The 26,517-nt window shown below is 44.9% G+C and overlaps 1 long non-coding RNA gene across 1 annotated transcript in view; it reads left to right on the top strand.

Moving 5' to 3' along the window:
- Window positions 1-7,514: 7,514 nt before the first annotated feature.
- The window catches only part of LOC121028503 (uncharacterized), a 76,154-nt gene continuing 57,151 nt past the window's right edge, over window positions 7,515-26,517 (top strand). The window contains exon 1 of the long non-coding RNA XR_005789268.1: window positions 7,515-9,390. This is a non-coding gene — a long non-coding RNA (uncharacterized LOC121028503). The remainder of the gene's footprint in view (window positions 9,391-26,517) is intronic.

Genomic DNA, 26,517 nt, shown 5'->3' with positions numbered 1-26,517 from the left:
TTTTTTTAATTTTTTTTAATGTTTATTCATTCTTGAGAGACAGAGAGACAGAGCATAGCATGAGTGGGGGAGGGGCAGAGAGAGGGAGACACAGAATCCAAAGCAGGCTCCAGGCTCTGAGCTGTCAGCACAGAGCCTGACGCGGGGCTCAAACCCACAAACTGTCAGATCATGACCTGAGCCGAAGTCAGACGCCCAACCGACTGAGCCACCCAGGCGCCCCTAGTCTTAACGGAATTTAAACCCTCTCCTTTCTCCTTTTTCCCTTTTTAGTTTAGTCCCTGTGGCTATTTCCAATTTTCCACTTTCTCTCCAGCTGCTTTTGGGGAGGGGTGCTTTTCCCGTAGTCTTCCCTCCCCCCAACCCCAGTCTCCGTCCTCTCTCCACGTGCAAAAGCGGCTCCCTGCCTGCCGCTGGCTTCTCTCTCCCCAAGTTCACCTCTCCACACCATGGTACCTGCTGAATTCTGTGGTTCAGGTTGTGCAGATTGTCGTGTTAATCCTCCAACCAGTTTTCTAGGTGTGTAGGATGGTTTAGTGTTGGTCTGGCTGTATTTCATGATGTGAGACACACAAAAACTCCCATGCTGTTCTGCCATCTTGGCTCCTCCCCAGAAACCCCCAACTTTTTTACAATCAGCATATTGCCATTGCCTGTTACAACATTTGTGTTCCTTTTACCTATATACATGACAGCTAAAATATTAATTTGGATTTTTTACTGGGACATCTTTAGTTGTTCGAGTAAACTGAATAAGTACAGAGTATAATATTGACTGGCTGGGAATGTGTTCTGTGGAACCACCAGAGAATGTGGTTATTACCATTTTCCGTGGGTCCTAAACATCTTAATATCTGGGACCCAAGGTAGCCAGGTCATTGCTTTAGAGCTGCACTTGGAAAGGGAGTTTTTAAAGGGACTTGGGTTCCAATATAGTTTCTGAACTTGTCCACACTGTTTAAGCACTTGGGACCACACTTTTGCTTATCTGTCACACAAAGAGGCTGGGTAGCATATAGGCAGGGTTAAGAATCAGGACACCTAGGCATCCTGCCTCTGGTGAGATTACTTGCACAGACATCTGAGATACTTCGAGTTTGCAAAACTTTTACATTGGTAACCTTATGTATTTTCCCCCTGTACTGAATGGAGGTGTGGGGCAAATCAGTTGACCTCTCCTGGTTGGTTCCTTTTTAGATTATCTTTAATTCTTTTAGATCATCTTTAAATTCCTTTCCAGTTCACTCTGAGTGTTCCCTCTGTAAAAGAGGATGCAGAAGGGAAAATTGGGAATGGTTACTGTTCATGATTCATCCAAAAACTGAGTGGCTTTGTCCAGTAATGCTTAATAGCCTCTATCCCAGCATTTTTAATTACACCTAACTATGGTAAATAAGATAAAGACTCTTCTTCATGAACCAACTCTGTCAGTTTGGGTGGCATCATTACAAGTGTGTGTGACGTACTTTATCCATGACTAGTTTAACCTTTGTACATTTTTTCCATTCCTAATCCGAGAAAAAAGAGAAGGTAGAAAGGACAGAGGGTTATTCAGGCCTACTAATTCAAGCAGGCAGCTGTCTGATGGGGGGGGCATGGGGAAATGAGCTGAATGGTCCGTTTGCCATGTTCTGGTTTTGGCCATGGGCTATAGATGAGCATTGGTTTTGTCTAACGGCTGATGATAATGGAGATTAACCAAGCTCTTTGGTGATAGTAGCCCCGCCTTATTTACATGGGGTACTTTCAATGGGTTCTCAAAGGCTAACTCCTATGGAGTTAGAGACTTTGAAATGAAAATGTTGTATTTCGCTCTTCAATATATATACCTAAACTAGCTATTCATGTTGGTTCCATGGCATATATAAAATTAAAAGATGGGTTAGTATCACTCTGCCTACATACATAGATTCCCTATTTTAATGATGCTATTAGCTATGAATATTGAATTTGATGAGGGACAACGCCCTTGATGAAGAACAGGCACAATTATGAGTCCAATTACATGTAGTAGGTGCTTAGTAAAAGGAAGTCCTTTCCTCACTCCCTGTGAAAATAGGAATGTTTCAAGACCCTGAACTAAAAGTTTTGAGCTGGAAAGAAAAATGAATCTTTGACATTGACAGTAGCGATTATTCGTTAAAAAGGTGGTACGTTGAGAATCGTCAACTCTTCAGGTGGAAGGTCTCCCCCTATTAACCTGTTGAGTATTTCCTGAGCACCTGACCACCAGCTTGTAAAGGGCATCTCCTAATGAAATGAGAAGAACCCAGTGGTTGACTCTTCCCCAGCTTTCGTTGAACATGGATAAACCATTTTGACGGGAAAACGTTTTCTTGTTATGAAATGTTTCAGACATATAAAAGATTTAGAGAATAATGGTGCAAAAACACCACGAATACATTACCCTAATTAAGAAAAATAACCTGGTAGGTAGTCAGTAAATTTTTCTTACATAAACAAAATCAAGCCAAGCCTCACGGTTGCAACAGCTCTGTGTGGAATCATTCCTTGTTGAGTTTCTGTTCACTGACTGCTCTTTGGCACTCACATCCATATGGATCTAACAAACGCTAAAGATGTGAGCTGAAAAGCTCTTGGGAGAAGGAGAATGCCTTAGGGGACAGGTGCCAAGATATTTTAATTAGCTATCTCTTGCAAACATAACCCGCAGGAACAAGCAAAGATCGTCTCCGGTTCTAAATCCTGAAGTGAAAATCTTTTCAGAAACCAGAATTTTAATTCTGAAAATTGAGAATGTTCAAGTGGCCAAGAATGAGCAAAAAAGGAGAAGAAACCAATACTGGTGATTATGCTGACCCTGCATTCATAATCCAGACGTTCAGTCCTCTAAGGGGACCTTTTGGGCTTTAGAGTCATGTCGCTATATTGGGCTTCACTAAACCAATTGAATGACAAACATTTGCATGAGATCCATTTTTTAGTATGGTTCCCTTTCAGATTAATTTTGAGAAAGTCAGCTACAAAAAGATTACTGTGGGGGAGGAGGTTGGGAAATCTATACACAAACTTGAGCCTTAAAGGAGAATTCAGAGTGAGCCTGGCTAAGCAAAGTGAGAAACATGTTCCAGGTACAGGGAAGGCAAAGCATTGAGGCTGTGTTGTAAGAAGTGTGGTGTGAAGAGAAAGGTAAAGCACCATGAAGGGAGGGCCTCCTACACATGCCAAGGAGTCTGAGCTTTATTTATGGGGCAGCCATTCCCAAAATGTTTTATGCCATAGTGCAGTCAGAAAACATTTGTCTGGGGCGCCTGGGTGGCTCAGTCAGTTAAGCATCTGACTCTTGGTTTTGGCTCAGGTCCTTATCTCATGCTTTGTGAGATAGAGCCCCTCATCGGGCTCTGTGCTGACAGCACAGAGCTGCTTCAGATTCTCCCTCTCCCTCTCTCTCTCTTCCCCTCTCCTGCTCTCTCTCTCTCCTTCTCAACATAAATTAATGAATACTTTTTTAAAAGTTGGGGTAAAAATTCAGAGCTGTTTGCAGCTAGCACTTCCGTGACTAGAGCTTTGTCTCAGCGGGTGAAATGAGGTGGGGTTTGCAGTGGAAAGAGCAGGTGGGAGGTCCCTGAGATAGTCCAGGTGAAAGGTGAAAGACCCCCAGAACTCGGAGGTAGGAAGGAAAAAGCAGAGAGCTGTGTCACAGACTGAATGGCAGTTAGGCAAGTTTCTGGCTTGAGTGATGGGCGGTGACTATGCTAGTGTGTCACGTAAGGAACACTGGCAGGGGGCAGGTTTATGGAAATTTCTATTGTAAAAAAAAATGTTTTCTTTACTCCCACAGACATCCTGAGCATTCAGATGCAGACATGTAACTTAAGACAGTTACAGTCTAGAACCTTTGAATTGTGGTAAACCAGAAGAGCACAGAGTTGGCCGTGGAACCTCGGAAAGCCCAATTCGGGGTTTTCTGCTTGGGTATAGGTCAAGGAAGTTTTGCTAGAGAAAGTGACTTCTCAAATAAGCATTGCTAGGCTAATTAGGCTCTACTTATTCCTTCCTAGGCTGAATGCAAAAAAGTGCATGTGTGCGCACGTGTGTGTGTGTGTGTGTGTGTGTGTGTGTTGGCAGGGATGGTGTGGTCTGGAAGTTTAAGGCACAAGTCACGGCGCGGATAAGGAAAAAAATAAGCAGGCAGCCTGGGAGTGCAGAGAACACCAGGTTTTCGGTCCTGCCGGGGTTCAACAAATTCACGGAACTCTTCTGAGCTGTGCCAGTGTAGCTCACACGCTCTGAGAGACTTTGCAAGCTTCCTTTGATTTCTGGTGGGGTGAGCACGAGCAGAGACTGAGGAAATGTTGGCATTTTGTTATAAGCCCTCTTTGCTTCCTGCACCTAGGTGTGTTTGGGTTTCCTTGATGTGTCTTCTGAGCATCTAGAAAGGGAAAGAAGAGGGAAGAAGCTTCTAATGAGACCGTTCTATCTGACCTTCCGTGTTGAACTGTATAGTGAAGAGGGCCTTTCAGACCCTCTAGGCACTGCTTGCTTTTGTAGACCTGGTCCAAGCAGTAACCACGGCTTCTACTGAGCTGGCTGACGGTAGGAACAGAGGATGCTTAGGGTCCACACAGTGTCACAGTCCTAGTGTCAGCAGGTCTGGTCACACCTACGGGTAAAAGGCCTGGAAAACATAGCTTGCCTAGAGTTCTGGTTGGAACAATCTTGTCATGTTGTAGCCACATTATGTCATAATCCAGCTTATGCCTTAAAAGCTGACATAAACTTCTCTGCTTCCTCCAACTGGAATTTGGCTTACTAAGTAATTCTTCTGAGGGGTTCTTTGAGCGGTGAAATTTTGGGCTTTAGGAAATGTTTGTGGTGATGAAAAAGTTTCACTTTGGCTCCGGGAGTGTAAATACCATTTGTTACATTGCCATTTTCACCATGTTCCGACATGTAATTTAAAGAATTGGATCCTGAGCAACTCCTTCTGGCTCGGGTGCTTAAGCAGGCATGAAGGGGCGAGGAAGGCAGCAGGAAGCTTGGCCAGATCCCTTCCTGCACTGTGCAGGCTGCTTTGGGAGCCTGTGATGGGAGGTGTTCCTGCTGGATCACCTGCACACTTCTGGAAGAAGGCGGTTCAAAAGGATTCTCAGTACAGAGTCCCACTGCCCTCCTGGAAACAGCCAGACTAGGGGCGCTCAGTCTACGGAACTTGCTCGCTCACTTAACTTGTTCCCGGAACTAACTGGCTGTGATAGGAAACTGCAGTGGGAAGAAAGAGAAGATTACAAGGCAGGCTTATCCATAGCATCTGCCACTCCTATCCAGCCCGAAAACCTCAGGGAGGACGTAGGACAGGCTGCTTGATCGCGCTGAAGAGCATTCTCCACTCTGTTTCCTGTGACGACATTCCAGGAATATCTGTTTTCGTAGTCAGAGCAGCCCAGCCTGAGCGATTTCATTTCCATGATGGATCCACACGGCTATGCTAATTTTGTGATTCCCTGAGATGCATGGGGGAGAATCCTCCCAGTGGTCTGTTAATACATTAGGCCATCCCGTTCAAAGGTGCTGGCAGGTGAATTTAGACTCTAAACCAGTTTTGGTTTGCCTGTTGAGATTCCCCCATCATTTATGGCATGAATGTCTTGCCCTTCTTTGCTCTGTCGTTGGCTCGGGTCACAGACTGGTAGGGTTGCTTTGGTTAAAGGAGATAAAGATAGTGGCCAGAGGAGCATCCCAGAGGCACCAGAATGTCCAGCGGAGCTGGGAGGTGTTTGCTGTGTCTAACTGTTCCTGAGGATCGGAGTGGATCCCTCGGCTTCACCCTTCTGTTTGGGAATAGAGACGGCAGCAAGGGAGGGAAGGCTTTTTCCGTGATGATTCTCTGAATTTGCTATTTATTTCCTTCAGTTTTACTCTCAGGGGAAAGATATCAAGGAGCAACATGGTATACACATTTTAATATTTTGCGCTAAAATAACTTGGGTAAAATAAAAATTGTTTTCAAATTTTGGGAATTTTATATTTCAATGGATTCAAGTTCTACCCAATATAATTTATTGAACGTTAAAATTTTCATATTTAGTTGATTTCAAGTGCATACATTCTGAATGCAATTTTCCAAAGTAAAACTTGTTTTCCTTGAAATCGGTCCCATGATTTACTGTTCATATGACTAGTTCATTGGGATGTCTGTTTTGTGACAGCAAATGTATGGAAATATCTGTCTAAATAATGTATACGCATATTCTTTCTCTCCTATAACAGCATTTATTCTCTTTTCATCACTAATGCATGTGACTTCATTTGTTTCTGCTCGTCCAAGTACAAGTGCACAATCCTTTCTCCTGGGAGGGAAGACCAGTAGGAGACAGGGGGAGGCTGTGAGGCAAACCGCAAACATGCAACAGATACAACCGTGTATCTGTACCTTTCTGCAGCACAGCCCAAGAAGGGCTGCAGCATGCAGGAATCATGCAGGGGTAGCCTAACCAATGTTGCCTTCAGACAAATGGAAGGAAATAATATCCAGTTTTGAGATTCTCATCCTATGAACTGCATAGCCTGACCCACATTATCTCTGGGAATGTGCCTTTTATGACACAGGGGAACAGAGTCCCCATGTCTGAAAACCTCCACTGAGCTCCTTCAAAGCTGTGATCTGTCATCTAGATGGCTAGGCTGTTAGGGGTAGGAGCAAAAAGGGGTAAGAGGGCCTGGCCCTTCTGATGGCATATGCTGGCTGGATGGCAGGGATTTTGTAGGCCTGGGCCTACCTGGTGCTTGGACTCTGGGTGTGAGCAGGTGCCCCAGGTAAGCCACCATAGGTCATGGGCACAGGTGTGTGCATGTCTGGGAAGGGGTTCCTGCCAGATGTCCCCTGAGCCTGTAGAAGTGGCCTCCTGCTTTCTGCTCATGCTTCTTCCCTGGTAGAGAGGAAAGTTTTCCCTCACAGATCATGGGATCTCAGCGTTTCCAGCCAGAGATCCCAGAAACTGGACTAGAGCATGCAGGGCCAATGGCAATTCTTCCTTGAGAAGAAGTAGATAATGGTGTGGCTTCCAGAGAGGTTTTACCAGGAATGCAAATAAACTATCTCGTCACTATTGACTTGTGTCCCCTTCCCTTCTATAGGAGCTCCTGCTTCTCACCTTTCAGTTTTGTCCCTTTATCTTACTTCTCTCCTCCTCTCCCTAAATGGAGTTTTCCCGTGCTTCCCTCTCCTTCTCCCTGATTGCCACTCCAAACTGGCCTGCCCGCCTGGCAGCATCTTATGTTCCAATACCTTCCTGGCACTTTTTCAAAATGTAGCTGACCTAGGGTCACCCGGGTTGGCTCAGTCAGCTGAGTGCCTGACTCTTGGTTTGGGCTCAGGTCATGACTCGGGGTTCATGGGTTCGAGCCTCACATTGGGCTCTGTGCTGCCAGTGTGGAGACTGCTTGAGATTCTCTCTCTCCCTGTCTTTGCCCCTCCCCTGCTCATTTTCTCTCTCTCTCTCTCTCTCTCAATAAATAAATAAACTTAAAAAAATGTAGCTGGCCTGGTTCTCTTCCCTCAGGAATCAATTTTTTGAAAATATATTTAAGCTGCTCTGAGGTCTTACCCATTATCAGTGTTAGGTACCATATTTCCATTTTCCTTATCTTCAGTCCTCTGGCATTTAACATCTTTAAGCAGTAGTCTATTTCTAATGTAGGCATTTAAGGTGCTATATCAGATCAGAAGGGAAGATATTTAGAGAGCAGGAGAACATTCTGTTGCCCCCAGCAGTGTAGATGCAGTGTAGACACTATCTCCATAGAGGACTGGCTTTGTTTGCCTTAGAGACATTTTGAAACTTATTTTGGTTGTAGAGCATTCCTTCCGTTTTTATGCAGAACATCTATAAATTCTGATGTCAAACATTCATCGAAGAAAGAATTATTCCATTTGCTCCATTTTTGTGTCCTGACCCGCATCCCCCTTCTGATGGACAGTGGCCTCAATTATTTCCCTACAGCAATATGAGTGAATTTTGCAAAATTTTTCCTTCTAAGGATCCTGGATGAAATTCCAGGGATATGGCATCACAGTACAACTCAGTAAACACAATTTTGTTGCAGATCGTAAAGATAACGTAGTTCAATCAGTTTTCTCATCCAAGAATAATATATAAAAGTTATTTGCTGTCCCTAGGAAAGATGGCTGATCTCTTGAGCCAACTCCAAGTAAATTTGAGTGGTTATTTCTGTGCCGTATTGGAGACTGCAAAGCCTTTCACGTACTCTGTTGGAAAGAGGGCCATGAGCTAGTAGCAAGGTCTTCACAAGAGGAGGACCAGTTTTATTTGCCCTCCTGGACCTCATTGATGGGATCGACTCCATGGCTACCCAAGATCACCATTTAATCATCAGTAAAGACATTCTAAAACACACACACACATACACACACACACACACGATGACAGAAATTCACTACTCCTTTAGGAGTCTTTCAGATAGAATTTTATGTTCCATTCGACCTTTTGTTTGAGATCCAGAAATTCCTGAACATAAAAATGTAGTGAAGCAGCTCAAGCTGCTTGTCAAATTGCAAAGTGGAAACCTCAGCTTACTACAAATTGGTCTAATTAAGCCTTATTAAAATTGGTACCCTGGGGTGAATTTTTATCCCCTGCACAAAGGATGACATTGCAGATTTCCACACACTATGCAAGCAAGTTGTGATGCCTTTATGGGTGAATTTTCCAAATGGGGGTGGCAAATGTGTCAGGGACAGCATCCCTGAAGCACATGGGAATGTATAACTGCTCAGTAATTGCAGTTTTCATTTGGGCAAATTAAATGGAAGTGAAACAAAAGCCAAGTCCTGTCTCTGCAGTGTCTGTGCAAGCCAGACTCAGGCTGGGGACCGGGGCCAGGCTGTCAGAGGTGCTCCAGGGAACACAGCTGATCATTCTCTCCACCACCTCCCACTGTCCCTCATCTCACTTGGTCTTCTCCTTCCCTGAAAGCTCAGGGGGGATCTTAATGGAGGGAAGAGAATCCCATCAGACAAGGTCCCTCTGCAGAGGTGGCTGCACTGACTTTTTCCGACAAGCTTTCATTCTAATGTGACTGCTCATCTGCTGTGAGGACACAGTATCTGCTGGAGCTAGACCTAAGAGAGCATGGGGAGCTGTCATCACAAGACAGGACACGCCACTGTCTGCTCCTTCCACAGAGCCCCACTTCGTTGTCTTCTTCAGCTGCCCTTCAGGGCCAGGAACAGAGTCACCCACCGTGGGAACAGTGAGAGATGGAGACTCGTCATAGCGTGGAGTCCGTGAACATGGGGCACTACACCCGACACAGGACCACTGCAAACAAGTAGCCTCGTCTCTTCTGCACACTGTGTTCTCAACCCCAGGCTCAAGCCATCCAGCTGCCTCCTCACCACCTCCACTTGTAAGTCTAACTGGCATCTCAAACTAAAGCTAAACTCTTTATATTCGTTCTTCTCTCTAAATTCTCCTCTCTCACAGTTCCCTACAATTCAGTAAATGGAGGACGCTTCTAGTTGCAGAGCCTCAGGCAAGGGCTTACTTGGAGGAGTTTTATTTTGGAAAGGGAACCCAGGGAACAATAGCAAAGGACTGGGAAGAGTCACATGGAAAGAGGGAAATCCTGTCCGAGGGAGTACGGCTGAGCTGGTTACTGCTGTGGGCTCCTGGGGGCTTACTTTCAGTGGATTCTCTCTAAAGAGGGTGCATATTACCCACCTGTTCCAAATCACCACTGGCCAAAAGTTGCCCTTGTGGTGTGGACTTCCTGGCTTCCAGGAGGATCCATCCTTCCTGGTGGATCTTCCAGGCTTCCACAGGTGCCCGAATGCCTGGGGCAGAAAGGGCAGGAGATGCAAAGTGCGGTGAGGCCAAGGTGCTGCCGGGCTACGCCCACTGCAGTTAGTTGCCATAGCAACTGCTGGAACACAAAAGCAGGTGGAAAGGTTCTGAGAAGGAACAATAGCTTGGAGCCGTCCTTGACTCCACACTCTCTGTATCTCATATTTCACTCATCGGTAACTTCTGTCAACCCTACTTTTAAAATACATCCCAAATCTGACCATCTCTCACCATCGCACAGCTCCTGCCCTGGTCCAAACTGTCACCATCTCTTATTATTGTAAAAGTTTGCTGATGATGCTCCCTCTCCTACCCTTGCTTCCCTTCTCCCCACCCCCACCCACCACCCAATGCACCCTGAAAGCAGCAGCCAGAGTAAACCTTTAAAAGCTCTATCAGAGCATTGCTTGTTTCCTTTCAGAACCCAGCAGCTACTCATCTCAGCTGGAATAAAACCCCAAATCCTTCCTAGGATCTACAAAAGCCTGTATGTTTTGGCTCACTGCTCCCTTTCCCATCTTATCCTTTCCCCCTCTAGTCCTGCTCCGGACATTCTGCTCTCCATAGACCTCTCTGCTGTCTCCAAATGCTGGACAGGTTTCCAGTTCCAGGCTTTTGCACTTGCTGTTTCCTTTTCCCAGAATGCTATTCCCACAGCTATTTGTATGTTTCATTCCTGAGACGGTACAAGGTGCATTGCATCACACAGAGGGCTTGGGGGTAGAGGTGGGAGGGAATACCAGACGACCCGTGTGCCTTCCCTGTGAGATTGTCCTCAGGTTCTCGTCTCTTATGTTTTTGTTGTCATTGCTTAGCTGTGCCCATCCTTTTTCTATCTCTAGAACTCAGAAGACTCATTTTTTGTTTTGTTTTCTTTCTCCTACTCAAAGCACCCCTATGTATTTCCAGTGGCATCAGTGGGGTTCCTATAGCCAGCACCAAGAGCATGGGATTTGCAGTTAGGGAGAGCTAGCTTCATATTCCAGGTTCCTTATTAACATGCAGTGTGACCTTGAAAAAGTTGCTTAATCTTTCTGAACCCCTGTTTCATCGACTGTAAAATGAAGACAATCCATCCTCATTAAATTGTCATGAGAATTTTAATGAGATTGTATACCTCCCCCCCCCACCCCTTCTCTGCCCTTTGTAAAAATAGATCACTTACAAATTAGATGTTTTAAAGTTTGAGGCAGCCTATTGTCATTTTCAAGAGATAAATCCCTGGCAGGCGAGATGTTTGATTTTTTTAACTTTATATATATATATATATATATATATATATATATATATATATGATATGGGGGAGTTTATCACACTTCTTTTAGAACAAGCTCCCACAGGTCTGAGGTTGTTTAAAACAGAAATGTATTTAAATACTGACATAGATCATAGGAGGACAAAATTCTCACATGGAGCCAGATGAAAGCGTATTCATTTAGAAAGCAGATAGCCAGGAATCCCTAGATGCCCCGGGCTTTCTCTCCATTGTATTTTCTCTGGAAGCCCTGTGCCAGGAGAATCACAGAGAAGCCAAAGTCCCTATCAGAGTAAACTGAAAATTCTATATACAGGAACGAATCATTTTTTGTCTGTCAGAGAACACTTCTACTTCAATGGCTGTGAACCTAGGACTGTGATCTAAAAAGCCTCTAACGGGAGATTAACATTCTGTGGGACATGGCGTGGGCATCATCCATTTGAGGGAGCCCTCCCCACTGGCAGATAAGCACACTGAGGGCTAGAGAGGTGGAATGACCCGCCCAAATATATGTAGCTAATAAATGGCAGAGCCACGAATTAAAAAGTCCATTTGATTTGCATGACTTCCTTAGCCACCGTGAAGCCCCGATAATCTGGACCACAAGAAGCAGATATTCTACTGAGTTCAAACACCCTGTTTATTACCCGAGGGGGGGAAGAAGATGAGGAGGGTTAAGCCACCAGCAGACACTGCCACGGAACCGGAAGACAGTTGGGGAACCCATCCCCTTACGTGGGGTACCAAAGCACGGGTAGGGAGTCTGGATCGATGGGACATGGGAACATGGATGTTAGGGAGGGAAGACGTAGTGCGTCGAAAAGGAGGACATCAGAGACATACTCTCTCTTTGTCATTGCCCCTTCTAGTTAGAGAAGACAGAGGCTATGATGCTGTACCCTGAAAGCCCTGGTGGACCATTTTCCAGCTGTGGGACCCAGGGCACAGGGTCTGCAGGGGTCGAGTGCTTCGGGGAAGTTGCTGAGGGGACACAGTAAGAGGTCAGCCAGGGAGGTGGGCAGCGCAGCTTCCTTGTTCGGATGGGATTGGAGGGTTCGTTCTCTACCGGAGCCATTAATGTGCTCCACGAGAAAGAGCTAGAATCTGGCTACTTGCCATGCCTTCTACCCAAAGTAGAAGTAAAGACAGAAAGCACTGAAAGTAGCTGAACGGATACTACAAATAGCACTAGTTATGTAAAACAGGATCTCTGTCACTTTTGCTGTAATCCTCTTGCCACTTCCCTGTCCTCACCCCAGCTGACCCTGAGTTGCCAGAGTCAGAGACGAAGCAAGGGAAAATAGCTGTTGGCCTTGTGGGTACAGGGCATTAGAGTTTCAAGGTATGAATGAAGGGGGGACACGATTCAGTCCCTAACAGCTGGCTTCCTCTGACACTGCACCGGCAGGGTTCTCTTGTTCCTGCCAGTGGGGAGGCCATGTCTCCACTCGGCCTCTACTCACACCATGGGTGCAGGGGCAGCTCATCGCTACTGCCGGCAGGAGTGGAGATTCAGGCCTCCCACTAGACCTCTGCTGATACCACCAGGCTCAGAGAGGGGGCACCTTGTTGTTGTTCCCCACATGGCCTCCACTGACACTGCAGGGGCTCTCCTTATTTCTACCAGGTGGGTCGGAAAGTCCTAGATCCCCACTCAGCCTTCTCTAACGCCACCCAGGCAGGAGAGTGAAGCATCTCGTTACAGCCTGATGAGTATAGAAGTCTATGCTTCCCAGCCAGTCTTTGGTCAAAAGTGGCATCCCATCAGTTTTGCTGTATATTCTCTATGTTAGAAGCAAATCACTAAGGCCTACCCCACATCTCAAGGAAAGGTATTACAAGAGCAGTCAGAGATCACTGGGAGCCATGTCTGAAATGGCCTACCACAGGGAGTAGAGCATTGGTGAGCAGTGCTTGACTAAGGAATTGCTTAAGTCAGAACCAGTAAAAGGAGACAGGGATTTCCGGGTACAGGAAGCACATAATATGGAAGCAGGAACTTAGGCTATTCTCTCATCAGATGCATCAGGGCATGTCAGGGCATCTCTGCATCTCTGGTCTCTTCAGCTATTCCTAGCCATTTGGCTACTTTTAATTAGTCTTGCACATGGTCCATTAAGGTTTATGTGCTGGCTGCCATATGCTCAATTTGCCTTCTAGATCAGTTCTTATTCTTTCTCATCCTATTTTTCCTCCAGAAGTCTATACCAAAGGGTTCCCTTTCTAGGTGGCTTTAGATGGGTTTGGCTATTATATAGGACTGGCCAAAGACTGGGGAGAAAAAACAGAGTAAGATCTGGTACTTACTTCTCAGTAAACTTTTTGTCTGCCAACTGAAGGGCACATGGCTGTGTTCATATAACTCTAGATTCTAGTGACTGCCCCTCTCTTACATTTTCTTACCTTTCGTTGGTGATGGTGTCTGAAATGACTAGACCTAGGGTATTGCATTATTCCTTATGGTTTTCCTACCCTGACTCATACATTTATAAATAGCCCATTTTAAAAACTGTCCTCAAAATAATTGATTTGAACATGCCATCTGTTTTTCTGCAGAGACCCTGATCAATGTAGCCTTCTTTGACCTCAATCTACCTCTTGACATTAGGGAGTCAGTTTCTTCTGACTGAATCTATGAATTTCTCTTTCAAATCTCTAAAAGCAGAATCTAATTATTCCAGAAATATTTTTGATTGCTTCTGCCACTTTGGCGTCAAATCTCATTCCTAGTCTAATTAACCCTTGGCTGCAGATTGCGGATGGGATGGGGGTCTCAGGTGCCATGGGAAGTATAGGTTGCCTTAAAAATACAGATATGCTAGAAAGGACATTATTGTCATTGCTATAATGCGGTAAGGGGGCTGTAAGATCCCCTGTGCATAAAATCTTGCTTTCAGTGGCATCCCTGATTTGACTCCAGTCGACATCCTGTCTACTCTTTCTGCCCAATGATAACTGCAGAGAGCCTTTCATATGCTTTGTTTCTCTGATCCTCATCAAGAATCAAGTAGAGCAGCTGTGTTTCTTTGTCTACAATGAGGAAAGTAAGAATCCGATCAGAGATATATCAAACCTAGAATTATACAACAATTAAATGGAAGCATTGGAATTCAAGACCAATTGAACTTATTACTGTTAGTATTTAACATACCACAGATCTTTCTCATATTCTTCACCTTGATCGCCAATTTGTGGAGGGGGGAGGGATGTTATCATTTTTTATCTCTCGCGGGGTGTTTGTGTTAGCGTGGAATAAAACCCAAGTGGTGAAAAGATGAAGCTACACTGGTATAAATTTAAGGGGAGAGAATTTCTCCTGGGGCTTTTGATATCTCAACAGATGGACAAGTAGTTGGTTATTCAGGTCTGCTCTTGCCAGAGAGGTAAAGAGAGTGCTCTCTTCTATTAGCGAAATGGTGAAGAAAGTTTAACATCAACAGTTTGAGTCCTGAGGATGGATGGAAGACAAATTCTAAAGCATTCCTTTAAGGAAGGCTTCTCTTATTTCCTGAATTGGACATTGGTGCCATTTTTTTCCTCTACTCCCAACTGCACCAACAAATTTCTCTAATACAGATTTATCATTCTTTGGGTTAATTAATGGACTTCCATAATTAATGAATCAGGAGATCCATGAGGCCCACGATTATGTTTTGCTCATTTCTGTAACACTGAGGCACCAAGTAGTAACCCGCAGATGAATTTACTCCATGAGACCAGTCAAATAGAGTAGTTCCAAAAATCCCAGGCAAGAAAGACTTTGATTATCATAAGCAAGTCATTTAAAAACTTAAGCAGGAGAACGTGGCTTTTCAAATTACTTGAGAAATTAGAAGAAATCGTAGGTGAATTTCCTAAGGTGGCAGAGACAGCAGAAGTTGCACAGATTTCAACCATCAGCTTAAACAAAACTCATCAATGCCTAGGCAATTTCAAAAATGAGCAGGTCACATGTTATAAGCCTCCTCCTATATACAGAGGATTATGAAAAGCCTAAGTAGAAAGACGGAATGTAAGAATTGAAAAGAATATGTGCTATGGAGTCACAGACTTCATTTAGACTTTAGTAGCTATGTGACTTTGGCCAAGTAGCTTCCCTTTGAGCCTGGTTTTCTTATGTAATGGGAATCATGCTAGCTAATCCCACTGGAAAGATTGGTATAAAACTTATGCAAGTTACTTTGCATAGTGGCCAGCACATGTTGTTCCTCAGTAATTGGGAGATATTAATTAGTGTCCACCGTTGACAAGAAGTGGGCTACTGCCTCTAAAGAAAGCTGCTGCGGGGGCGCCTGGGTGGCGCAGTCGGTTAAGCGCCGACTTCAGCCAGGTCACGATCTCGCGGTCCGTTGAGTTCGAGCCCCGCGTCGGGCTCTGGGCTGATGGCTCAGAGCCTGGAGCCTGTTTCCGATTCTGTGCCTCCCTCTCTCTCTGCCCCTCCCCCGTTCATGCTCTGTCTCTCTCTGTCCCAAAAATAAATAAACGTTGAAAAAATAAAAATAAAAAAAAAATAAGGAAAGCTGCTGGGGACATTATCAATTTCTATACCATGGTCAAGGAAGGTCATTGTTGGAGGCTTCTCCTATGAGAGATTTTATGCCTGCCACCACATGAACAGAAGTATTTTGGGTTTTTTTTTTTTCCTTCCACAGCTTCTTTCTCCAGGAGTCTCATGGGACTGAAGCAGGATGGTACAGATTCCATTTCTTACTCTGTTACTGCAGAGCTCATTGTTGTTAGATGGGCCACCTAACCAAAAATTTTCCCAATAAATATGCATTTCCTTCTGATATGACTATTCTGTACTTAACAAGATGCTGCATCTTTGTGTCTGTTGCAAGAGGATTTATTTTCTCATGGAACCCTTGGAGGACCTACAATCTGTGCTGTATTTAGGGAGAAAAAGACATCTGTAAAATCTACATTTGGAATGCTATAGGCATCTAGATATGTTTCAGTTTTGGGAGAAATGAGAAAACAGATGGTTCCAGGAAAGAACTAAATAAACCAATCAACCTCACCTTTCCCCTGTAATACCACATGGAGAAACCAGTACAGAGATGATACTGTGTCACTTTTTCTGGATTTGCATGTGTTTTCTAAGGTATCAGAATTAGACCACTTATTTGCTCTATCATTTACTAGTTATTTGATCTTGGACAAATGACTTGAGTTCTCTGAATTTCACTTTTCATCTGTAAAATGTGTGTAAAGGAAACATGATATGACCCTTGAAATTTGCTGCATAAAGAAAACACAATGTTTTTATAGCAAACCCTTCTTTCCTTATTAATTCTGCACTATTTTCATATGCTAGCAAAGATTTCAGCTTACAGAAATGGTTGGGGCAGAGCAGAGAGCTATGGACATATAAGGAGAAGGGAGCCTCTAATATATAAGGAACCAGATCTTTGCCTAAGAATTTCATCTTAACTTTAAAATTTTCAAGGAAATCTATAATTTCAAAAGTTGAGTTTTTTTGTTTGGAGAAAATTTTCCACAGTCTCTACTGATTGTAAACATTCCTATTCAAAAATAGGCAAATAGGGGTGCCTGGGTGGCTCAGTCGGTTTGGCATCTGACTTCGCTCAGGTCATGATCTCACGGTTCCTGAGTTCCAGCCCCACATTGGGCTCACTGCTGTCAGAGCAGAGCTTGCTTCTGATCCTATGTCCCCCACCCCTCTCTGCCCCTCCCTGCTCTAGCTCTCTCTCAAAAAAAATAAATAAACATTAAAAAAAATGCCAAAAAAAAAAAAATAGGCCATATATCTTCAGGCATGTAGCCTGGTTTCTCATATTATCATTTGGATAATAAATAGATGGACATTCCTGATATGCTAAATAATTTGGGAAAACTCAGGTGACCTGGATACCCCAGGAAGAAAAATAAAATTAAAAATAAATGAGTGGAATGTGGCTTATAAGTACAATGGAAGTTTAGGGGGCAGACCAGTTTTTCTGCTAAGGACAAATAAAACAATCAGGATAAAATACGAGAATAATTAGTTTAAAGGCAGTAGGGATCTGTTGAAGCAATGAAGATTGAAAAGTGGAGACTAGAGACGTCAGAACTGCAGAGAGGTGAGCTGAAAATCTGTTGCTGCTTTTTGCTTGTGGCCATTTGCCTGATTCTGGGCAACGACCAGAGGCTGAACAACCAGCTGGACTCAAGCAGAGACACAGAAAAATGGATGACAGACAAGTGGGAGGTGCTTTTTGTGGTCTTTGGGGCTAGAATGAAAAATTGGAGATAAGATAAAAAACATTTGAACAGTAGTCTCGTTGTGCTAAGAAAACACTCGAGTTTAAGACTCACTTGCATGAACGCACTAGACTCAGTTAAAAGCCCCGAAGAGCGGTATACAAGAAACAAGGGTGAACCAGAAGTAGACTGAGCCTAACAAAACATGCGGAGTAGCCCAGATTCATCTCAGCTAGGACTGGATTAAGATGATCAGCACCACCTCCCCTTTTCCAGCAAAAGGGAGAATAAACTTTCTTTGGGACTCTACATTCAAAAAAGAAACATTTGAAAATTTTGCCAGAGTACTGAACATTATTTTCAAAAGTTAAAATGAACATTCTAGAGCTTAAGAAGATCAATGTCTGAAATTGTGAATTCTAAGATAGAAAAAGATAGACAAGACAGAAAACAGGATGAGTGAACTAGGTCATTAGAAAATATCCAAATTGGATAATAATGTAGGAACAAGATGGCTGTCCTAAACTCTAAGGCAGGCATTCTTATCTCTTGGAATATGGTCTTTTTTATTTAGGAAAACTCCTTAAAGGGCCTCGTGAGTACGGAACGATTAAGTTTTTGAGCTGGTCTAGATGGGGGAGAAATGAGAAAACAAAGATATCATTTATTCCACATACAAAGTTATACAGAAATTTGTGAGTTGTGCCCTGGAAGTTAAAGGTAATCAAACAAGTCCTAAAAAGAGGGATGGTAAAAAGGCAGGAGGCCAGCGACCCACAGATACTCTGTGGCCGAGTTTGTATTATCTTCACGCCTCCACCAAACACGTGAGTGTAGGTGAACTGGGCAGGAAAGGCTGGGCCTGACCCAGCAGAGTGAGAGCAGCAGCGCGGGAGCTGGGACAGTGAGGAGCTGCTGAGTTTCAAAGCTACAGCTGGAATTCTCAGCAAGCAGACCCTGAGCGAGCCAGCACCCTCTGGGAAATTGCCTGACATCGCCATGATTATGTACGTGTTGTGGGATGACGGGGTCACTGAACTTCCCTTGGAGCTGGGGGCTGAAGCCTTTTCATTTGGAGACTAAATTCCCCCATAGAACAGATTCGGAGGCGCTGGCTCTGTGTGGAAGGTGCTCCTGCCCACCGTGGCCATCGGTCAAGCCCACCATTGTCATCACAGCCACAGCCATGCACAGAAAATGTAGTGATGTTTGTTCAGTTCTTCCGTCCCCTCTAGCCCTTCCCCAAACCCACTTCTCCCTCTGTAGACTGAATGGAGGATGTCAGGTTAGGGAGGGTTATCTGGAATTGAACGTGGAGACTTAATCACCGCAGACAAAAACCACTAGTGAGGAAAACGCGTTATTCACACACGAAGCTGTTTTGATGGGATCTAACTTACGGCAAGTGCTCTATCCTTCGGACTCCTTGATACAAGGCCTCTGTCCTCACGTGTTCTCACTAGCCCCCCCACCCCACCCTCCATCACTTCTTTTTCATTAGCTCAATCTCACAGGAAATCAGAAACAGGACATAGTGCTTTCCACACCTTTTATGGGAAAGGAAGCGATGAGGCAGCAGGGTTGGCTCCAGGCGAGCTCGCCAAATAGCAGTGCTTTCTTTGGGAGTCTCTCACTTTCCTTCTTGGCTGCCTTTCTCTCAGCTCTCCTCCTCCTCTCTCCTCCTCCCATTGCCATTTACTCCCTGGCTAGTTGAAGTCTCCCTTTCACCCTCACCAAATTGACCGTCTTCCACACTCTTTGTTTACTTATAATTAAGGATCTGACCTGGGCTAGCAGCCTGGGTTGGGAGCGGGAGCTTCCCTGCCTACAGCTGAGGAAAGGACAAATAGCCTTCAGGAGGTGGAGGTGGGGAGGTAATGAGAGTCAGAAAGCAAAGCCTGAACACGCAGAAAACCAGGAAAACCAGCCGGTGGGGGGACTTGCCAGTGCTATCGCAGGGGAGGTTGGGAAGTGCCAGCCAGTGACCAGGATGGTTAGAGAAATTAACCATCTGTTAATTCCATATTGCTGTTTTCATATCGCTTTTCTTCCCCAAAAGCTTCCCTGTAGAATCAGCAATTAAGCCCACACCCTGGCTTTTGTAGCCACCGGTGGGCTCGGCTGAGGTCACCGTGTTCCGCACCAGTGCCCCGCTCTGGAGGGGACCTCCTCAGGTAAACTGGAAGCTGGCTGCTCTGGAGAGGGAGCAGGGGGGTGGGGGATGCCCAGTCTCTGGAGACTGTGACATGGAGAAGGAGGGAACTTTGTCTAGGGCTAGGCAGTGCATCTCTTCTTCCAGGCTGAATCCTCCAGAAAGGGGTCATATCTTTTATTTTTGTGTTCTCGTTTCCTTCACAGGTTTTGACGACAGGGGCTCAAACCTGGGAGTGCAGTAAAAGAATAACGGAATAAATACATAGAGATATCTTCCTCCTAAAGTGATTTATGCCAATATTGCGGCTGGTATGTGCAATGGCTCTTGGCCCCAGGGGTTTGCACACGGTAGCTTCCTTTACCTCTCTGCTCCCCTCTGTGTTGACAAGCTGTCAGAATGAGGGTGACCGCTGCATTTTGTGTGTCTCTTTTGGAAGCAGGGGGCCTGGCTGGGGGCAGGAGTCCAGGACGACCATAGTAGAAGCCAAGAGTCTGGGGAGTCTGAGGGCTAGATAATGGAGGGTGAGCTGGAGAGCGCTGGTGGTCTCAGTCGGGGCCAGTTTGGACATGGCAGGTGTCTGGGGAAATGCCATGGATTCTGCCACCACCAGGCTGCCTGACCTTGGGCTGGTCACTCATTCCTTGTCAGATGAAGCCACAGTGGCGGTGGCAATGCAAAGCTCACGTGGGGGCTGAGACCTGGAAGGGACGTGTTTCATGTCATGTGCCGCTCCCCTCAGTTTGTAGTGGCCAGCTGGAGGGCTGGATTGATTCTGTAGGTCAGATCTTGACAGGAAAGGGGACTCTGATCCCTTCACAGAGCCTTTCCTCGGAGGTGAGGAGTTGCCCTCAGGCTGCGCGTCTGCTGATATCATTAAGCCTACTGAATGTCCCTTCGCGGATTCAGGCCGCCAGATCCACCCAGATCCATGTGTGGTTGTATTTGCTAGTATTTCAAACATCAGACAGTGAGTTCTTAATGAAATGACACGTGAGTGGTGAATAAATCAATTCCACTTTCCCTTCGTGGTGGGCAGGGAGGCAAGGAGGTCTTATAGTTATCAGTATTCCATTTAGAGCTAATATCATTTTCTTTCCTTCTTTCTTTCTTTCTTTCTTTCTTTCTTTCTTTCTTTCTTTCTTTCTTTCTTCTTTCTTTCTTTTTTAATTTTAGTTTCCGGGTACTTAACACAGTGTTGTATTAGTTTCAGGTGTACAATATAGTGATTCAACAACTCCGTACAATACCCCGTGCTCATCTTGACAACTGTACTCTTCACCCCCTCTGCCTACGTCACCCATCTCCCCCGCCCTACCTCCCCTCTGTTTGTTCTCTGTAGTTAAGAGATCATTTTCGTGTATAAGAAGAAAGAGCCCCAGAGATGAACCCAAAAAGGGAAATGCTCAGAGTTCTCCCAGGACAGTCTGGAGCCTGCTCTCTCCCCGCTGTGCGAATCCTGCTAACAATAGTTACTCACAGCGCTTGTCATTACTGCCAGATTGCTAGAGACAATGCCGGCTTTACCTTTCTTTAGTTCTTGTTTTCTTTTTTCAGTGGCTCAGTGAATAGGCTTCCAGAGGGAGAACAGTAAAGCGCGGCTCTTATTGCTGGGTGATCACACAGCAGCTCTGTTTTTCCAAACTGATGGCCTGGCTTGCCAGGAATGAATTAAATGTTTCCACAGAAACATTTGCTTTGCTCCTAATCAGCTCTTTGAAGTATTTTCCTTTCTCCCACTAGTTTAAGAGGGATTTATTGGCTCCCTTGGTCAGGCAACTCAGGCAAGGGCTTTTGGGAAAGGGAGAAATAGAAAACTATGAGAAGCCCGTTCTAGAAATCTAGGGGAGAATGGAGAAGTCTGGGCTGATTGCAGGCTTGGCCTCAGAGCAGCAGACAGAACAGAAAACACATCAGTGCTCCTCCAGGGCTGTGGTGACAGAGATACTGGGAAGCAGGGATTTCCAGGCCATTGGCCCTGGGGGACAACAAAAAAAAGTCGCCAATGGGAATCACAGATCCAATTCCATGACTTGCTCCTGGAGGAAGATCCTAGTAAGCTATAGTTCCTCCAAGCCCATTTCTCTGGCTTAGAGGAGAGACTTCCTAGGGTAGCTCACTCGCTGTGATCTTCCACCTGTGGCCTTCTGGCTACCATGCCATGGTGACCATCTGCGAATGCCTTGGCAGGTCTGGGTACCAGCATCACTGCTACTTTGATGCTTCTCTCTTTTCTGCTCTGGGAGACCCAGTTCTCTTTTCCAGTCTAAAGGTCCCATACCGAGAGAGTGAGAACTTCTGTTTTCCCCAAGAGTGCCGTTCTCTCTCTTGAAACACAAAGCAGCACTACCTATGTGTTTTCATGTCCAAATTCTTTGGCTCTCCTCTCCCTTATAGCTCTCTCTTCTGAGGACTCAGGTGGCCTAGTGAGAACCAGGCTAGAGGCTGCTCTGAGTGTCATGGCATTGGGCTACAGCCCATTGTCCCTCATGTCTGTGCTGGGGAGCAGTCCCTCACTGGAATTTGCACATGGCTGTCTCCATCAGCTCAGCACCTCTTTCTCTCGTATGAACAGATCATCACTGGGCTTGTCCTACCAGTACTACCATCCAGACATCTATGAATAACAGAGGGTTCACGAGCTGGTTAAAGTTGTGTCCTATGGCACTTACACCCTGGCACCATTCCAACTTCTGGAACTTATGGTGGTCATGGTTAACGGAGCAACTCTTTCCTAGCGAGCCTTAGAATCCTTCTCGACACCACGAATCAGACGGATACTTCCAGTCTGCTGGAGTTGGTTCTTAGAATGCCACCTTTCCGTCTTTCTTAGCATAAGCTTCCCATTGAATCTCCCCTCTCTCCAGCCAACACACCTATGAATGGTCAAAAGTAAGAGATACTTAATGCCACACTGACCCTGATAGGATGTGCTCTCTGCCTGGGGGGAGGAGGGACTTCCAATTTGTCTCACATGCATTAACAAGATATAAACATGCTTGATTGAGGGCAGGGGAGATGTTAGAGCACAACTCTATTAAAGAGAGAATTTGTCCCTTTCCAGAGTTGATGAATGCACTTCTTCTCATTATTCGTTTATCTCTCCCTCACTGGCTAGGTGGAGGGAGGTCATATTCTAGAATTTATTGGTCCGGACAAGCTGTAACTGTCCTGGGAGGTAGAGAGGGCAACCTGAGACTTATCCAGCAACACCTCTCCTATAGTAAACCCTGTCATAACCGGGCCAACCCCTGGCCATGAGGGCAGCAGTCATAACTCAGGTCCTGCCATGTGGACATTTTTTCCCTGACACAAAAGAAGAGGAGGTGATGAATTGCAGCTCAGTTATTTTTATGAGTTGCCTTGTATACTGGATTCATTAATAGTTATCAAAGGTGTGGGGGGAGCACTAAAGTAAATGAAACTGGAATTTAATATGCGAAATAGCTAAAGGATGTGTTTTTCATTAATGCACCAAATGAATAACTACAAAAGCAAGGAGAAATAAATAAAATAACATCCTCAGTTTTAGCCTGTCTTAAAATCCAAGACTGAATTATGTAACTCATGACTAGGAATCCATTCCTTCTGATTTACCCCCACCATCTCATTACTACATGGGTTCTCTAACCGGATTATTTGGGACTTTAATATTTGATTGCACTTCTTCCCATGCTTTTTCATCTCCCTTAGCACTTCTGTTTGCAGTTTGCTTGTTTTGCTTGGGCCGCTGCAGGCCAGTCCCATGCTGTACTCAGAGATCATAAGCATCCCAGGTCTCAGGTCTACTGATCTTCCTTTGACATTGGTCCTAACTGAACACTTGCCTAGTCCCTCCAGCCCACAGCACTGTCCCAGGCCTTGTAACACAATTCCTACCTTGCTTCTCTACCCATCAATCCAGATGCTCCAGGGTTGGGGGTCGAGTAAACTTTCTTTGGCCGGGGGCTGAATCTGGAGTCATTTCTCTTGCAAGTGGTAGATGAATGTGACAGCCACCATATGGCTTTACGTTCAGGAAGATCTTGGTATATAGCTCTTGGATGGACTCCTCGCTAAATGCATGGACCTAGACAAGTAGTTTCTTCAGTGACTCTCAGTTTCTGTACAATGGGTTAATGGCAGCTGTCTTATATATGGATTTAAAGATTAAGTAAGATAATATATATAAGGCTTTTGACTTGGAATAGTTCAGTGAAGTCTAGTTTGCTTTTCTTCATCTTTCCCTAATGAAACCCACAGAGCATGCCAACTCTGTTTCCAATTCCTCTCCTTTAAAGGGAAGATGGTCTGTGATCTACCACTCAGTATTCTATCTTAAAATGGATTTCTGATTTTGCATTCCTAACATCTTCCAATGTACCAAAAGGGCCGAAATTCAATACATTAAGTGAAGTGCTTTTAATGTATGAGATTGAAAGAGAGATTTAGCGTATAATCCAAATATGCAGGAACATGAGGTGCATTCAGAGGAAGATGCTGCTAGATGATAAGAGAGAGAAATATCCATTCTGGCTGGGGCATAATAAAGTGGCTGAGAAGATGGCTAATAGTTTTAGGATGAAAGCTTTTGGCTCCAGACCACCAGTTTTCATTCCACATCGGAAGCTTGGGTGCCCATTGCTGGCTGCTAAGAGAGACTGGCCAGAGCCAGCTGCAATGTTGCAGGGAGTGTGGTCTCAGACAGAAGTCCCATGTCCTGCAGTCAGTCTCTCACACTTGCTCAGCTTCAGTTTACTCACCTGTGAAATGGGTACAATGATAAGTACTGAAAAGGGTGTGAGGACAATGAAATGAGAAAGTAAACAAGGAGAGATTCACCCAGTGGTTCAGTCTGTTAAGTGTCCAACTTTGGCTCAGGTCATGGTCATGGTTCATGGGTTCGACCCCTGCATCAGTCTCTCTGCTGTCAGCACAGAGCCTGCTTTGGAGAGAGAGAGCTCTCTCTGCCCCTCCCCTGCCAGCGCTCTCTTTCTCTGTCTTTCAAAAATAAATAAACATTTTAAAAAAGGATTAAGGCCGCACCTGGATGGCTCAGGTGGTTGAGCATCTGACGTTAGCTCAGGTCATAATCTCACAGTTCTTGTGTTCAAGCCCTGTCTCGGGCTCTGTGCTGACAGCTCGGAGCTCGGAGCCTGGAGCCTGCTTCAGATTCTGTGGCTCCTCTCTCTCCCTCCCTCCCCTGCTCACGCTCTGTCTCTCTCTCCCTCTCTCTCAAAAAATAAACATTGAAAAAGTAAAAAATAAAAAATAAAACAAAGTATGAAAAATAACAAAAGGAAGGAAACCAGGGGGACCTGCCAGAGGCCTGGCAGTGTGTGACCAACTGATACCAGCTGAAATGCGTGAATGAGTTAGTTTGATTTGTCTTCTTCAAGAATGTGAACCGAATCTGGAAAAGCATATGCTCCTGAATCTCTTCTTTTAACTTTGACTAGCTTTGCCTGTAGAGCTTGATAAAAATGTCTTGTTTTTAGAGCTTTGGGGCCCACGTATTTAGCACCACTTGATTTCCAGAGAGAAGTTCAGGGGGACCCAATAAGCAATCCCCAGCACCTTCATCAGGCCCTCATCTGGCCTCAAAAGACACTAGCTTTGTGGGACTTTAACTGTTGTTCCTCCAAAAAATGGGATGCATGCTCACATGTCATTGGGAATAGCTGAGTAAATAAAATGAAACAGATTTCTGACTGCACGGCTTTCCAGGTATTTAAACAAACCACTCTACACACATCTCCACGATGGGGCCATGTCACATACATTGTCTCTCAAATGTGTTTGACCATGGTCCCCATACTTTTTGGATGTGGGATATTTTTAGAGACCAATGGTCCTTGGCATGCTTTGGCAAGTGGCCTTCTAATAATTTTTAGGGATTTGGAAAAAAATGTTTACATTGTAATATTAAGTGAGAAAGCAAGCTACTAAATTTCATGTACTGTAAAATCATGATTATGTTAAAATGTATTTAAGAGACTGGCAGGAAATAGATCAAAAACGTTAGCATATTAACCAAAAACAGTAATCTCAGGAGGGAAGAATTATGGGTAGCTTTTCTATTTATTTTACTTACCTATATTTTCCAACTTTTTCTACAATGAGCATGTATTGCCTTTGTAATTCAGAAATTTTAGTTTTCTTTTTTTCCTTTGGCCAAACGATCTCAGGAGGGATTGTTTCTTTTCCAAGTACAATGTTGGATCCACCTGAATGAAATATGCCTTTCACTGCATCCTGAGAAGATGGAAGAAACATAAAAAGCCTTTAGAAGCCCTTGAGGAATTTTGAGGGCAGTAAAAGCAAAGACTGTAAACCAAAGAAAAATACACAAAGCTGTAAGAGCAGTAAGAGAAAAGTGGGGGCAAGGGATATAGAGTATCTAAAGAGAAAAAATAAGAAATGTAGCCTTTCCTGGAAAGGAAAAGAAAGTTTGTGGTAAAAAACAACTGTGGGGTTTCTGTGAGAACACACCGAAGTAAGTAAGGAAGAAGCCAGCCAGTAAATAGCCCACAGCCAGATGGCTGTAAGGAGGTTCCTAGCCCACAACCCACCTTCCTGCCTCCAGCAGGACCACCTCTGAGTCATCACAGGATTTGTTTACTTAAGGACAATGCGCGGGTTAGTTTACACGTGGGTTCCTCAAACCCCTGTCTGGATCCGGAATCAGTGAGGCCTGACAAGGAGCAGAGGGTGGAAGAACAATCTGTGGATAGGGCTGGATGAGGAGTAGGGAAGTGTGAACAGTTTTGCAAGCCCCATGGATTCCAAAAGCGGCAGTTTAATATACTCTGGAAGTTGACCGTCTGGATTTAAATCTTGGCTCCACCATTTACACTTGTGTGGTTTTGGATGCTTCTCTTAACCTCTCTGTGTGAGCCTGGGTGGGGGAGGGGTAGAAAGAGAGGAGAGAGGATCCCAAGCAGGCTCCGTGCTGCCAGCACAGAGCCCGACGCAGAGCTCAAACCCACGGACCGCGAGATCATGACCTGAGCCAAAACCAAGGGTCTGATGCTTAATCGACAGAGCCACCCCGGTGCCCCTAAAATGAGAATAATCTTAAAAACGATCTCATTTTG

This window comes from Herpailurus yagouaroundi, unplaced genomic scaffold, assembly GCF_014898765.1.
Source record: "Herpailurus yagouaroundi ecotype Mexico unplaced genomic scaffold, PumYag 100, whole genome shotgun sequence".
Lineage (NCBI taxonomy): Eukaryota > Metazoa > Chordata > Mammalia > Carnivora > Felidae > Herpailurus > Herpailurus yagouaroundi.
This window is presented reverse-complemented; position numbering and strand designations above follow the sequence as displayed.